This window comes from Copadichromis virginalis, linkage group LG11, assembly GCF_057382275.1.
Source record: "Copadichromis virginalis isolate Kocher_CV1m ecotype Utaka linkage group LG11, C_Virginalis_male_GT1.1, whole genome shotgun sequence".
NCBI lineage: Eukaryota > Metazoa > Chordata > Actinopteri > Cichliformes > Cichlidae > Copadichromis > Copadichromis virginalis.
In genome coordinates, this window is record NC_140628.1 from 32,042,576 (window position 1) to 32,050,085 (window position 7,510).

The following is a 7,510-nucleotide window of genomic DNA, read 5'->3' on the forward strand; positions in this document are numbered from 1 at the left end:
TCCTCCTCAGCAGCAGTGCTGTCATTCTGTTCCTCCGACTGTCTCACAGCAGAGAATCTGAGTCACATTTCGACCTTCCATTTCTCCCGTCACTCCTTGAGAAACAAGGGAGTCCAAACCAGAGTCTGTACAGGACAGTAAAGACGTGCGTGCTTGCATACAGAGCTGCAGGAACTGTTTGCTCTAACAAAATAATCAGTGAGAGTTAGTTCAAATACTTCAGGTTATCATGTCTGAATCCTCATTTAGTAAGCCACTAAAATATTAGTCTGTCAGTGCTTTAGATATGATAAAATGTGTTTTTTATCAAACAAGATGTTGCTGACAGAAAGTGAGGAAAGACAGAGGTGGCAGTGCATTAAAGTTACAGAGGGGAAGATGAAGCTGGGAGAATGGAGAAAGGAAAAGGAAGAGAAACCCCCTGTTCAGCCTGAGCTGAATCAGCAGCTTTCTGTAGACATCGCATGCTTTCAAATCCAGATGCCACTCTTTGTCTTCCCTTTCTCCCCCTGCCCTTTTTGCCTCTTTTTCTTGTTTTTTCAGCTGTTTCTTTTCCTTCCTTTACTGCTTACTTTGACTTTTGTCAGTTGTTTCTCGACCTTCTTCCATTCTTTCTTTTTCTCAGCTGCTTTCCTTTAGGTTATTTCTTTTCCTGACTTTCTTTATCCTGGTCATGTTTCTTATAGTTTCTATGCGAGCATTTCTTTTCTTTTCTCTTTCTGTCACCCCCACTCAGGCTCTTCTGTGGTGTCCTGGATTTCGCTGGATCAAGGTTTTGTCTTTTTTGAACTTTTATAATAATCCCACGTGTCCATGTCCAGTATTTCACTGCCACTTTTTACCTCCTCCTGGCAATCGCTAAATGGGATTATCAGCCTCTGAACTGGCCCTCCTGCTGGTTGTCCAGCAACTTTTTTCTTTCCATCCACCTCCAGCAATGTGGTCAGCGTCACACTCCTCTTTGTACAATGATACCATCTCGCTGTTTTTCTGTTTTCAGTTCACATTCACGCAGGCTGCTGCACATTGTGAACTTTCTGGCCAACATCTCTTTGATGTGCTGCATGGCTTCCTTTCTTCCCTCTTTTAATTGGCAATTTTCAGCCTGAGTGGCTTTAAAGGTTTTTTGCACCTCCCTGTTGATATTTTGTGGAGCAGTACTCAGGAATCCTCCTTTGCATATCCAATTGTTTATTTAGAAGAAAGGCACCCAAGGCTACTGGAGATGGGGTTGTGTAAACCCTGACTCCAGGAATCATTAAAAGGGCATCTGATAAAATGTATTGATTGGACAGCGGGAAGCTGCGGGAAACAAATAGTCTTGGGTGTATATCTGACGTCACCTGCTGAGATTCTTTTCATTTTTTAAGCTTATAAATTTTACTCAGCAGCGGCGACTGAACACTGAGTTTCATGAGTCAGTAAAACAGTCACGCATCGCTAAACACATTTAACATATTACAAAACCAGCAGCCACATGCTTTCAACAAAGAGCAGCCTGTTTCACATTAGCTGTCACTGCTGAGTCTATCACACCACAGAGATGTGAATGGCCTCTGTCCCAAAGCTGTTGTTTCACACTCGCAGCAGGAGAGCCTGGGTTTTCCTCAGATACGATAATTGTTGGACAATATATCAGACGAGCCGGATAACTGCCCCCGGCTGAGCGTCAAAAGGATCCCAGCAGGTCCTAATGCTTTCTGCCAATAAGCAAAGACAATAAACAGTGTGCAGAATTTCTTCACAAACTGTGGTGTGAGGAAGACTGCTTTACCAACATTGGTTCACAAACAAAGAAGTTTGGCAATACTGAGTGACAGCGTGCAAGAAAGCAAAGAACAAGTGTTTTTCAGTTGTCTACTGATGTGATTGTTCCTCTGACAAAAGAATGATGCATTACACAAATAAATAAAACTATTTATTTACTTCTGTGATACTGATTTAAGTCCTTATTTGATAAAATATTTTGAATGAGAAAAGGGGCAATTTTAGTTTCCAGCCAACTCTGTCTCAGATGGTATTCTGTATTTGATGCCATCTTACATGCAGTGATTCCTTAGTTTAGGGGGGATTTGCTCCATTTCCCTTCCTGCTTGTGAAGAACTCTTCCAGCTTATTTAACTTTTTTAGTCTGGTGGAGGTGGGATCCATATAAGAACTGTGAAATACTCCAAAATAAAAGTGATCTCCTTTCTGTTACTTTCTACAGGCCTTTGTAAAACCATGAAGGACTCTGTTGCAGGTATCTCAATCCTGTCTTATTGCTCTTGTTTGCAAGTCAAGTCCATGATGGCTTAAGGTTGAGTCGAGCCCAAGTTAACAGCATTAAAAACCATGTTTACAGCCAGGTATCTATGGTTAGTTTCTCCCCTCACTGCAACTATATAGTGGGTGTTTTTCTGTTAAATCCATCCATATGGACACTATTAAGGCTGACGCGTAAGCGTGTGGCCTTTTGACTGACAGGTATACCAGCATAGAGAGCTGCGTGTTATATGTGTTATATATCACATTGGAACTCTTCAGCAGTTTTTTTTAAAAGGAATAATCTGACAAATGCTATTTTTGTTGCCGACTGGTTGGCCTACTTCATTTTTTTCTGTACTTTTATTTTTCTCTTTCTCCCAGAAGATAGTGTTTGTGTGGGGTTGTGAGTCAGCGGGTTTTACTGCTCCCGTGAGCTCTTCCTGCAGATTCCCACTAGATCTCTGGCTTTTGCACTCGCTCGGCTCATTACCCACCTGTCTATTTAAGGTCCGTCTCAGTCACCCACTCTTCACCAACTCGTACAACTTCAGTTTAGCGTCTTGTTCATGCTTTGCTGGGTGAACTTACTCTCTTCTGTTAGACTCTTCTTGGTGCGTCAACCATTTGTCAGCCAGCTCCCTGAAGAACGAATCCCCTCTGGATCTCCTCCTCTGAAAGAAATACCTACTTTGAGAAAATTTAGCACCAACCAAATTCCCTTGGTTCATTGCTTCAATTTCGATTTGTGTTGTGTTTCGATTTGGCCTTAGCTGATAACTTTGCACTCATTTCTGGTGGCAGCCAAAACAGCAATGCTGAGGCTTCAAAATTCAGAGCCCCAAACTAATGTGTCACAGTCAGTTAAGACACCTTGCAATTTCATGGCCTAGTACATGTCTTATGTTCTTGTCAGGCACAAATTCTATCCACAGCTCCTCAATGCCCAACTATGTGCAATAATGTAGGACCACAACATCTGTGCTCAGAGTGCATGCAGTGATCTTTTCAAAGTGTGGATGGAAAAATAAGATACCAACCAACTGGAAACATTTTGGCGATTAACTGTGTGACAACTTCAACTACCAAACAAGTTGTTTCTGCCTACGGACCCGATGTTCCATCGTCTCACTCACAAGAAACAGATCATACTGCAGATTGGATGCATGAAGAGGCAGATAGAGTGCTATTCTGAGGAGTGGAAAGATCATAACATGCTCTAATTGCATAAACCACAACAAAGATCTCGTGTAAAGATATTTAATCACAGTCATCAGACTAATCAGTTGTACATTATCAGTCTTTTAGTATCCAGCAGCTTTACAACCTTCTAAGTTTTCACGTCAGTCCTTGCTTTGCTTTTAGAAGTTTGTCATGCTCAAGAAAAATTACAGGGTTTGGTTGCGTCTGTGTTGCATCACGTCACAGTAAACTTTCACTCTTCATTCGCTCAAAGAAGCTTTTTACACTCCAAAGTGAAGCCTTTTAAAATAATCCACAGAAAATAATTCTGAAAATATTGGTTTTGTATTTTTGAGTGGAAAGCTTTTGCTGTGATCACTTCTTATTTTGTCTGATGACTTTGCAATCACAGCAGCTATTTCACTGACATCTCAGCTAGGAAAAATGATTCACTGACAGCAAAGCAAAGTGCCCGACATGGGCTGAAAGCTGCAGCGCATGCTAATGAATAGGGATGGGTATCGTTTAGGTTTTATCCGATACCGGTGCCAAATCGGTACTTTTGAAACGGTGCCGGTGCTCAAACCGGTGCTTAAAGAATGGAGAACACAAAATTGGTCCTAAAACCTCTCATGGTCAGCTGGTTTTTTGTAAAAAGATAACAAAGTTAGCCTTTTCTGCAGCTATGGGGCATATATGGTATCACTCTTAGCTGGAAGCAGTGCTTAAACAATGTTAAAAACACGAACTTTGTCCAAAAACCTCTCATGTTTAGCTGTTTCCCTCTTTTTCTTTAGTCATTTTAGCCTTTTTGGCCAGGGTGAAGGGAGCATCTGCCATTAAACAAGAAGACAGCCGCATGTAGCTATGATGGTGTTTGCTAGTTCACCTCACATGCATTAATGTAATAACGTGGTACGTAAATTACACATGAACAACATTAAGCTACTCACGCAGAGAAGAACGGCTGCTGCTGCCATCATCATTTCTGCTACACTGGCAGGGCTAGGGGCCAGGTCTGGTTACTACCGTTTATGTCAGAACCGGTGCCATCATGGCACCGGACACCGGTACCCATCCCTACTAATGAATGTTAATGCTTGGAAATAGGACATCTCCTGATGAGATGATGCACATCAATACACTGCTGGTGTGAACACTTACATACAAGAGAAAACAATGGACGCAGGTGTAGCAATGGGTAACGCGGCGTTGTCTTACCCATCACTGCTCAGGAGGACTCATGTTTGAGTCATGATCAAATCATTATTTAAAGGAAGAAAGCAAAAACTGTCATTATGAACAACTCGGCAATGATTTTGCCGGTATTAAACACAATATGTGTGATTATGGAGCGCTGGAGAAGACTGAAGAACATTTATCCACCACTCATCCACCCGTGGCAGATGTGAGGCGGTCTAGTTGTTTACTGAAAAACACAAAATCTTCCTGCAAAAGTCTCCACGATTATTTATGTATGACTCGTATTATATAACCACCGATATGCGCTCTACCCTGATATTTGCTGTGCGGCATGATGGCACCATAATATATGGTGTTATTCAACACCTTATATATATGTACATGCTGATTTGAGCTTTCGTGTATATTGGACTTCATGGAAAACAATATGAGGAGGAAAAAGAATGAACTTTTATCTCATTTTTTTTTTTTTTTTATGTAACACTAAAGGCATGTTATAAAATGCAGTATTCAACTAGGGTACTGTGCAAAAGTCTAGAGTTACCCTGCATTTCTTCACATTTTGCTTTCATACTTTTCAAAGTGGTCTTGAGACATAATTCTCAAGTTTTTGTGAAGGTCTTTCAAATTTTTGGGGGGGAAATGGCTGCTTTTTCACTCATTTTCAGTCCAGCCCACGTACCTCCATCTTTTTAGGAGGAATGTTTTGGGGTGTTTTTTTTTTTATTAAGCAACAGCTTAATTTTTCAGAGATAATAAACACAAAGTCAATGCAATAAAAGCATAACTGGATAGAAAAACACACAAAGCCCCGACCTTAATATTATTGATGCAGTGTGGGATTGTCTTGACAGAGAACACAACAAACAGCAGTCAACATCCAAAGAAGAGTTTTCAATGTTCTTCAAGAAGCCTGGACAGCTGTTACAAGAACGTTTACATAAGACCGGCTGTGTTGAAGAATAAAGGTGATGATATTAATTACTGACTTGCAATTAAATTAAATTCTATTCAATTCAATTTTATTTATACAGCGCCAAATCACAGCAACAGTCGCCTCGAGGCGCTTTATATCGTAAGGTAGACCCTACAAAAATACATACTGAGAAAAACCCAACAATTATATGACAAATGATGTCTGTCTCCTGAATCCAAACTGGAAGCTGGTTCCATAGAAGAGGGGTCTGAAAACTGAAGCCTCTGCTTACCTTTCAAGCACATTAAAATTTATACAATCTTTTTCTTGGCCTATAAACTATATTTCCATAGTTTCAATAAATCCATGCACCCACTCATAGGAAAATATAAAGAAATATAACTTAGGAAGGAGAGCAGAAAACTTTTTCAGAACACTGTAAATTGTTCTTGCATTTAACCAAACCAACACTGAATGTACCCACTCAACCTTTATTACTACTAAAACATACACAAAGTAGCTTCGGCTCATTTTCACCCACACCATCCTGCAAGGCACCCAATGTGCATGAGACCAGTCCCCGAGAAATGCACGATTTGTTTTCTTTTAGAGAAGCTGTGGCTGTAATCTATAGTGTAGCTATTTTAGTGTTTTAATGAGCTGGCTTCTTTAGGGGGAAGCAAAAGGCACAATGCTGAAAAACCAATGTTGATGTGTTTTGTTTTACTGGATTTGTTGGCAGTAAGAATTTGCTAAATAGGTCCATTTTTAAAGCTTTAATCTGAGATAAGATTAGGGTTTCTATGAATAAAGAATAATATACTTTTGCAGTGGGTGCAATTTTTTAAATAAACCCGATGATCTACTGTTTACTTCAAACCATCACCAGGTTTTGTGAACCAAAATCTAAATTTTTTTTTAGATCATCAGTAATTGATTTATGAGATTTTTAATCGACCGTGTTAGCAACTCTCAGCGCATGTCAGGAAAACTCACCTTGCTCCCATTTGCTCACTAAGTACACCACTGATGTGACTCCATGTGGCTTTATCTGTGTTTACAGCTAAACAGCTTAATCTCATTAAACTGTGACTCGACTTTAAAGCGCTGCATAAAAATGATCTCGGAGGCATCAAACTGTCGTCACTTCAAAAGCCATTACTGAAGCTCGACGGTGCAGAAAACTGCAGATTTTCAAGTCACAACATGGAGGAAACGCAGCCTCCTCGAAACGAGACGAGCTGAGATAGCTAATACGCTGTTTCATAGCAGGGCTCTTTGCTGCTTTAGTTCAGTTACTCATTTATATAATATGAAACAGTATTGTGGAAAACGTTACAGCATTAATGTCACGTTGATAGAAGAAAAAAAGATGTGTACAATCTCCAAATTGACTAAGACTTGGCTTAAGTCCTGATTAAAAAACGATATATAACAGAGAACATTTACATTTAAATAAAGTTCTGCTGTAAGACGGAGATGGTTTTCATTTTAGACTAAGAAAAGTCTAAGTGGTTAATATTATGCACAAAATACAGAAATACTTATTGTATTGTTATATATTTTTTTTTAAAGAATTTTAATTTGTTTTATCATTTTGATTTGAAGTCTTCACTATAAAGCAGGATTAGGAGCTTATTAGGAGTAAATTCAGGTGTGACTCTGCATTTTCAGGGTTGCAATGATGGTTCAGGTATGATTTGTGTTGGACTTTGAGTTTTAAGATTAGTGGTTAAGGTCAGAGTTTCAGTGTAAAACCATCTCGAGGTGTCATATTTTCACTCAGCATTTAATTTACATTATGCGTTAAGTGTTGAACAGATTGTTTGCTCAGGAAATATGTTCTGTATTTATCAACATGTCTTTCCACATTTTATAAAAACGACTCAGTGAAGCCGTGCTCTAAAGCTTTGTTGTGATGCTGGGAATGAATGAATGTTTCTCTCTTTTTTGTCACAGCAGTGT

General features: G+C 39.6%; 1 long non-coding RNA gene across 1 annotated transcript; it reads right to left on the reverse strand.

The window, feature by feature from the left end:
* Positions 1–1,977: 1,977 nt before the first annotated feature.
* Positions 1,978–4,428, reverse strand: LOC146699093 (uncharacterized). Its single transcript, XR_014922761.1, has 2 exons — positions 4,380–4,428; positions 1,978–2,918 (listed from the first exon to the last, which is right to left on the reverse strand). It is a non-coding gene; the product is annotated as an uncharacterized LOC146699093 (long non-coding RNA).
* Positions 4,429–7,510: the final 3,082 nt, after the last annotated feature.